Genomic DNA, 9,243 nt, shown 5'->3' with positions numbered 1-9,243 from the left:
ACAAATCAGATTTGAATGGATTGCAGTCTGTCAGCTTTCTTAATCATCATTAGCCCGGGTCTTCTGCACACGGACCTGGACTCGAGCTTGGATGGGAGTACTGCTGCATAAAAGTATCCTGGAATCTTCAAAATCCTTATCCCTGGTATCTTCCCATTCCTTCTATTCCTCTACTTCTACCCCACCTACTTTTCTTGGTTCTTCCAGGTGGTTTTTGGGACATGTATGCACAAAAAGCCCTTTCTCACCACATGATGTTTGAGAAAGGGTTTAGCACCATGCTAGCCCAGTTTTCAAATCAGGCAAAATCCAAGTTTGTATACATTTTATTGGACTAACAGGCTATATGCTGAGATGGTAGTTCTATAAGCTTTCGAAGCCAAAGGGACATCTTAATCATATGGTGGGTATAGGATAAACGAGCAACAAAAGAAAAAAACACACACAGCTGGAAATAACTTTTACATGGAAAAAAAAGGCATGGGATTCTCCCAATTTAAACTGCATTGGCTGCAAGAAATTCCTGCATGGCCCCTTTATCTAAAGAGCCATACAATGGAAATGAAACAGACGTGCTCAAACACTGGGAGGCAGCTCTCCCTGTTAGAAATGTAATTCCTCAGTGAGGCCATATTGTTCAACTAATGCATAATGTGTCCAATCGTTTGCATGCATAGTGTCTAATGAGTTGTACCCAGCATAAAAAACAGTAGTGCTTGTATAGAGGAATTCCAAAATGTTAGATTTATAGGCACACATGTTGAGAAGGAAATGATATGGCTGTTCACACCTTCCCAGCTCAGTAAGGTGTTTCACATGTGTAGTGGTCTTCATTTTCCAATGTTACAACCAGACATACATTTCTCCAATTACAATGTGTATTAGCATCTTCCTGGCAGTCGCAGACACATTATTACTGGCAGTGATTGTAAAGCCCCACCTGACTAAGAAAAAAACTGCACCACCTGTGTGTTGAGAATACAATATTGTCAGTGATTGCTGCTTGTTTTTGCAGTCTTCGTGCTGTGCTGGGGTGTTACAAAAGAGCAACCTGAGTAACTTAGGCCTACTTGTGTGCACATGGTGGAACTAATATAGAAATGTTACATTCGTTTCCAAGGTGCTGTGTCCAAATTCATCTTATTTGCACTTCATATTTGACAGTGCCTTAATGACTTGTATACAAAGTGGCAATACACAAATGCATTATCACTGTTCCAATGGTAAAGTTTCCACTGTTGGCTGGGCATGTCTGTTCTTCAAAAATTGGTACTAACTATGTCTGCTCAGAAATCCAAAATCACCATGCATGATGCCTGTGTCCTATAAAATATTGATTGTCGGTCCTTAACAATTTTATTCAGTTGAGTTAGTGCTGGATGATGCGTGATGACCAAGGTCATTCTTTCTGTGGTTTCACTGTCTCTTTATTTAATCAAGTAATTTCTGGGTATTCTCAATGGTCGATTCAATTCCCTGTCAATACGAAGGAGGTACTAAGTGTGGCAAGTTGGTTTTCCCTTGTCTTCCTATTGGAGCACATATGTTGACATTGATATTGGATGGCCTGGCTGTAGATGATAGATTGTTCTGTGTGTCGTGGATGAAAACCTGTCCTGTGAATGTATTTGTCCCAGTCTGTTGTTTTCCTGGATACAGCTGTTTCTAGGTGGCTGTTTCTTCCAACAGAAATGGTGGTGTCAAGAAAGTGTATGCTCACCTTGGAATATTCCATGGTGAACTTAATGCAGTGGTGGAAGCGATTTAGGGATTCATAGAATTGTTTCAGTGAATCTTTGCCTTCTGCCCACATCAAAAAAATGTCATCGATGTAGCACATGTATGTCAGTGGTTTCTGGGATTGTTGTTGTAAAACCCGCTGCTCCCGGTGTGCATGGAAAAGGTTTGCATACAGGGGCACCTTTTGTGTGCCCATCGCAGTTGCATTCTTTTGTAGGAAATGTCTTCCTGCAAAAGTATGAATGTCGTGAGATCTGTTATGGCTCTAATTTTGATGTCTGTCTTGCGGGTTGTGGTTTGCAGGAAGCTCTGGCATGCAGCTAATCTGTCTTCATGTGGAATGTTGAAAGAAAGTGAGGTGACATCCAACGTGGCCAATAGTGCACACAGTGGTACACGTTCTACCACTTGAATCTTCCTGAGGAAATGTGTTGTGTCCTGTACAAAGCTGTTTGTGCCCATTATCAGAGGTTTTAGGATCAATTTAATACATACAGATATAGCTTTGGTTAATGCATTGACTCCAGAGATGAGTGAGCGACCTGGATTGCCTGGTTTGTGGATTTTAGGGAGCAAAAAGAATGTCCCAGAAATCGGATTGTTTCATATCAGATTGGTGTTCTTCTCCACTGTTTGGCATGGACTTGATGGTTATAATTGTTATTTGATCTTTAATCATGATCTCCATGGTAGGGTCATCAGCCAGTTCCTGCTACTACTCCAGGTCAAGAAGCTGTCTGTATGCCTCTGCTTTATATTTCTGTATATCATTGACCAAACCAGATCCACCCTTGGCTGCAGGTTTTATTATGATTTCCTTGTTTGCTTGAACTGTTTTAATTGCCTTCTTTCTTGGGAGCTAAGGTTCAGTTTAGTGGTATGTTGTTTTCCATGAATGTTGGATCTTACATGTTTTCTGAGACAGTCAATAAATGTCTCGAGTTTCATGCTCTGACAAAATTGAGGTGTCCAATTTGAGCCTTTTTTCATGTCATCTTAATCTGGGCTATTTTGTTGTTCATTGTTCACAAAATTGGCTGCGGCAGAAAGTCAGTCCCTTGGTAAGAACAGCTTCTTCTGCGTGTGTAAGATCGTGCCCGGAGAGGATAGTTGATTGGTGGTTGCTCATTGGGCTTCTCAATGTTGGTTTTGTTAAAAGTGTGGATTACTCTTTTGGGGAGTTCCTTGAACCTTTCCCGTCTCCAAAAGGGACTTTTCACCATTTATCGTAAATCATGGAGTTTCCTCGTTTTTAAAATGAATGAATCATTCAGTGTTTTAATATCATTCTTTTTAAGCTGATAGTGGAGTTGGGGGTGATGGGTCATTTATTTCCTCTTGCTTCTCTGTTCTGAGGTTGTTTATCTCATTCCTGATTCTGGTTTTCTTGAATGAGAGCTAATGGATGGGATGATTCCTTATTTCTTCTCATGTTTTTCTGCATGTCCATTCAGCATACGCTGTTTTGTGGTAATCCTCAGTGGGTTCGAGATCCTGAGTCCTTTTTCGTATCAGATTATGTTTCTTGCAAGCAGTCAAAAAGTAAATGTTGCTGTCCAGCTGCCTCATTCAGCAGATGTGCCACTGTTTTCAGTGCATTTCGGTATCCATTATAATGTGCGAGAAAGGGTCTAGCGCTGTACTAACCAGTTGTAAAATCTGTTATGCTAAGATTGTAGGTCCATAAACGTTCGACGTCCCAGAGAACCTTTAATCATATGGTGGTTGCACAATAAATAAGTAACAAAGAAACACACACGCACAGCTTGACAATTTTATGTGGAAAGAATCCAAGGGAAACTCCATTGGCTGCAGTAGAAAAAGTAGGCCAGGTATTCAGTTCTGCACGGCCCCTTTATCTAAAGTGTCACACATTGGAAATTAGACCATTCTTTTACATTGGATGCCACTCATTAGGTACTATTGATTAAAATGTTTGGATACATTACACATTACATTTAAAACAATGGTTGAACAAAATGACCCTGCTTAAAATGTAATTCCTCAGCGAGAACTATCTCCCAGTTTTTGAGCATATGTCTGCTTTATTACCAATTCATAGCTCTTTAGATAAAGGGGCCATGCAGGACTAAACTCCTGGCATACCTTTTTTCTGCAGGCAATGGAGTTTAAAGTTGTAGAATTCCTTACCTTTTTTCCTTGTAAAAGTGATGTCCAGTTATGTGTGTGTTTTCTTTTGTTGCTCCTTTATCATGTGACCACCATATTATTAAGAGGTCTCTGGGACTTTGAAAACGTATGGAACTAACATCTTAGCATAATACTATTTCAGTAAATAAACGATATTAAAGTTTGAATTTTGCTTGATTTCTCCACATGTGGAGCAGGTGGGTATTGTAGGAGAAATAGAATTTTAACAACTAACTGGTTCTTCCTTTAAGACCCTGGATCTCGAGGGGGAAGGGCTATGGGTCCCCAGACTCCCTATTTTTTTCTTTTTGGGACAAGGTTGCGTGGCATTTCCTGCCCTTGACAGGGGGAGGTTGACCACCCTTTGCAGGGGATCTGGGATCTCTTTGGGGTATGGGCAGTTTCCCCTGCTGTTGTCTAAAAATCCTAAAAGCCTCTGAGTGGACTTTGGTGATTTGGATGGTGGTAACCGGGGAGGGTTGATGTTGTTGTAAGATGTCTCTCTGTAGAGAGTGGCAAAGCATAAACAAATTGCTCAAGTGTCAGTATCTCTAAAACCTCTGGTAAGGTCTTCCCCTCTAGCCGTTGGTTTACTAGATTTGTAATCCTCCCAGCTGATTCCACTGGGGGCTCATTTGAGAGCAACTGGGTGTTTTGGAATTTTCTCTGAAAGAAACACTCTTACTCTGATTCATGGAATTATTTGCACATAAAACACATATTTGCGCCCCATTCTGCCCGAAAATCCCCATACCTCAACATGGCTATTCGGGCAGAATGGCGCAGAAATGTGCGTTTTACGCTCAAATAATTCCATGAATCAGGGAGTCTCTCTGTTCTGATCTTGTCGAAGAGTGCTGTTTTTGTTTCACCAAAATGGGTAGTTCCTTCCGAATTGAATTGCTGATAGGGCTGGTTAGGTAATATTGGAGGTGATTGTTGTCCTGTTTTTCTTCTCTTATGTACAACTGAGTTTCATCCACATATTGTTGGATGACTATATTGGAATCTTTGAGGACTTTGCCCAGGGGCTGAATGTAAAGGCTAAACAAGATTGGTGAGAGGATGGATCCTTGAGGGATTCCTCAGGAGACTGGGAGAGGTTAGAATGTGATGTATTCATCTGGATGGCCTGGTGTCTGTGTGACAAATTGGATTCTGCTCCGCAGGAGTGCAGGGAGGAGTAGGGGTAAAATGGCACACTCTACCCTCGCACCTCTGCAAACCAAAACATAACACAATCATAAGGGAAAAAAGGGACCGTATGTCTTTCGTTGTAACGTGGGTCGAGGATAGGCTATACTCCTGAGAGGGGTTGAAGGTGAACCAGTAATGACCCAAACAACACAGTATCATAGTCCAAAATAAAGGGAATGCCCAGAAAGGCATATTTCTATAAAAATATGTATACTTTAATCAAACACACTCTCTGCACATAGAAGGAACAGATTAATTTTGGGTCCATGCATTGAACAGTCTCTTTGGGCCTGATCTGGTCGAAAGTGCAAGAAATGTTCAATGTGGTGGAGGAGTGCAGAAACCAGTGTCTGCGACTTCCCTCTTGTTCCAGGTGCTCTGAACATGGAGCAACCAGTTCAGTGCGGTAGACCAGGGAACTTCAGCTGGTTTAGTCCTCTGGTTTCCATGAGGCCCACTGAGGGGGACTTGAGGACAGGATGGTTCTGCTCAGGGTCTGCTCCCCTAGCTCAGGAGATTACTGTGCAGAGTGTTAGGTCCTGATTGATCCACAGCAGAGGTTACTCCTGATGTACCCTGAGAGTAGTAGAGGACAGACATTTCTTCTGTCTTGGATAGTTCCTTCTTCACCTCAGACTGAGGACTTTGTAAAGTGCAACTTCCCCAAAGAAAGTCCAGTGAGATCTTCAGAACAAATCTGCAGCCTTAAAGTGTCAGAGAGGAACTGAGAAAATATGCTCAAGGGGTGAAAGAACCCTTCTTTTAAAGACAAAAGTCCTCTGACTAGTGGACTAAACCTGCCCTTCTTTAGGGGTCCAATCCCAGCTCTTGGATGAAGTGGACTTTGCCCTGATGTCACCACAAATGTGCTTTGCTCCAGAGGAAGTGGAGGGGACAGGACAGAGAGAGAGGGACAGCGAGAATCAACATAGTGGAAGTCTTCTGCCATAGACAGTGCTCTCCCACCTATCACAATCCCACCCACTTCCCTACTCACAGAGAACAAAATGCCTTTGGCATGTAGCACCCTGGTGTGAGGAAACGTCTTTGAATGGGTGTGCTCCCTTAATGCCCAGGCCCAGCACACCTGGGCATGCCATTTGGTGGCTTGCACCCGGCTGACCAGAATACACATCACCTTCCACAGCAGAGTTGACTCACAGGAGCTGACATATGTGTGATATCAATTGGAATTTGATGGCCATGATCATATGTACTATCATGCACTATTCCTAAACGTAGGCATAGCTTTTATTTAGAGTTTACTCTGCCACCAGCATGGGCTATTTATGATCATCAAAGTTCTGGTTATAGGGGGCATATGTTAAACGCCGCCTCTGCGCCGCAGAGACTTGTTTGTCTCTGCAGCTGTCAAGTGGGTGTCACATTACCTTCATACCTGCTCTGTGGCACGAGTAGAGCAGGTACAGCTGATCAGGCTACTGGATGCAGCAGGGAACGGGTGCACTATCCATTTGGCATGGAGTGTGGTTGCAGATTACGCCTTTTGGAGATGGAATTTCCCTCATCATTCTATCTGTTAATACAAATTAAAAAAAAAACAGGGGTTTGCACCCTTGTTAGAAGGCAATACCTCACAGTCTGTCTGAGAGGTAGGAGGCAAACCAAGTCAGGGCAGTGCCAGAGAACCTGATCCTGTCCGCAAGGAGGGAGAAGAGGATCAATGGTGTTGAATGCAACAGAGAGGTCAAGGAATTCAAGGAGGCATGAGGCTCAATGCTACAATTGCGGCAGACCCTCAACTGATAGGCATGTAGGAGGTGTAGTTGTTCTATACTAGTGAGTAGTTGAGTAGCGACTACTTTTCCAAGATTTTGCCAAAAAAAGCAAGGTTTGGAATGGGCTGCTTATTGGTTAGTTTATCAGGGTATAGGGTCATTCTTTTTTCAAAAGAGGTTGTATGAGACCAGTTTTGATGATGTCTGGGAATGACCCATCTTTGATGTGCACATTGGTGATGCTGAGGAGAATTTTGAGTGCCAGGCCATCAATTGTTTAATAATGGAGGCTGGGATGGTATCATCAGAGTAGGAACTAGGTATGAGGGAATCAATTGCTGTTCAGAGGACTAGGGGAGAGAGGGGTGCCTATTTGGGCAGTGTTCCGGAATGCAGATGGGTGCCTAATGCTGTTTGAGTTTGATTTGATGATCGGTTGGATTTTGTCTATTTGTACAATAAAAAAAGGTTGTTGATTCCGTCACATTTTTCCTGAGGTGCTGGCACCTCATAGTCGGGTGAGACTTTAGTAAAATGCTTTATTACATCAAAGAGTGGTTTGAATCTGTAAGAGGCTGCTGTGATTGTAGTGGAGTAGTAAGGAGGTTGGGCTTTGCTAATCAGAAACCTATGATTGATACTGAGAGATTTGTGGTTGGTGAGATCTTCAGGGTTATGGTTTCTGCACCACAATTTCTCTAGGGCTCTCATTGTTAGAGGACGGTTCGGGGGTGTACCAGTGGGCCAATGGATTGGTCTTAGCACGGCTGGTTTTTCAGAGGAACGAGGGTCAATCGCTGTCATAGTGGAGCTAGTGAATATTTCTAGGGGGAAGGAGACATTCCCCGTTGGGGAAGTCTGAGAAGTTTGATTCTGGTTCATTGACTAGCTACATTTTGAATGAGCAGCACTGAGGGAGGGAGCGGTTAGCCTGATCTTTGTGGGCCATTGTTGAGTGGGTGATCGACCGTGAGATGGAAGCATGGTCAAACCAATTGATTGGAATAAGGTCTGCTCTGGTGATGCTTGGATGATGTATATACTAAGTATATAGTGTTGCCTTTGTTGTGCATAGGCTAGAGCCCATTTTGCTGAAGGCCCGTGGATCTGGTCAGTCCGAAAAAGCTTGCTTCAAGTGTGGTTGTCAGCGTGATACTCGAGGACTTTAAAATCTCTGAGAAAAACATTGTTACTGTGTGTGAATTTGACCGAGGAGAGTACTTTGAAAATTTCAGCAATGAAAGACTCACTCTTGTGAGGTGCTCTCTAGATGAGGTGGAAGAGACGGCTATGAATTCCTTGGGATATAAAGGGAAACTGCAGGTGAGTGATTCAAATGATCTTGCACTGGAAGACTGGATGATGGAGCATGGCCAATCGCTCCTGTGGATGAATAACACTCTGCCTCCTTACTTTCTGCCCTTGATTTTGGCTGAAGTAGCCCTGGGGGTGGAGGATTTCGAAAACATTGGGAGAGGATGGGGTAAACCATGTTTGGTAATGAGGGGATCAAGCTTATTGTACAGGATGAGGTCAGCAATCTCCACGGGGGGAGCAACTCCTGAGCGAGCATTGATCAGGATTAGGGGGCATGTGCATGTGGTCTTTGGGTGTTGGATGGGGCAAGGGCTGTATTGATGAGGTTTGCTAGGGTAGCTTGCGGGTGTAGCTTTCCATACTTGTCCTTCTTCTTTGGGTCTGCTTGGTTTACTTTGCAGTGCATGCAGTGTGGATGGTTTTGATTGAGGGGCCTGTGCTGTTGATGTGAATGACTTCAAAGTTGTACTTCCACTAGAATGTGTTTTTCAAGTCTGTTTTGGGAAGATAATGTACACTGGTATATGTAGAGTATCTGAAGCTAAATTCCTGTGTACAGTACTTGCACTAGATCATTCCATGGGTTTGTCTATGTTTCACCCGCTTGTTTGCTCTCTTTTTCTCCATTGTTATGTGATCTATCATCAAATATGAGCTGTCTGGTTTCAATCTTCAATCAGGGGATGGAACATAATCCCTACCATGCTTTGGCAGTCTCTTATGCCTAGTGAATGTACGAGGGGTTGCAAGTGATTTGGCCTTCTCCTATGCTTATTAAATGCTTGTGGGTTCTCAGTGCCTTGGCCTTCTTGTACACCCAATAAATGCATGTGGGATTCTCAGTGTTATGGACATCTTCTCCATCTACTATAGGCACATGTCCCTATTCTCGATTTAAGTCAACACTAACCTATTTTGCCTACAAGTCCCCCCCTTAACAAGCCTGAGCCACTCCTGTCTCTTCAAAGGCCAACCATTGACTATCCTTAGTCCTCAGCTTCTTCTCGCCTGTCTTTATATAGACTGGAGGTTCAACCTCTGAACTCAAACCCTAAGAAAAACCTGAATATCTGACCTGGCCGAAATCGCTTCCAAGTCT

This window comes from Ambystoma mexicanum, chromosome 7q, assembly GCF_040938575.1.
Source record: "Ambystoma mexicanum isolate Mex_15411 chromosome 7q, UKY_AmexF1_1, whole genome shotgun sequence".
NCBI lineage: Eukaryota > Metazoa > Chordata > Amphibia > Caudata > Ambystomatidae > Ambystoma > Ambystoma mexicanum.
The sequence above is the reverse complement of the archived record's forward strand: the minus strand, read 5'-3'. Positions refer to the sequence as shown.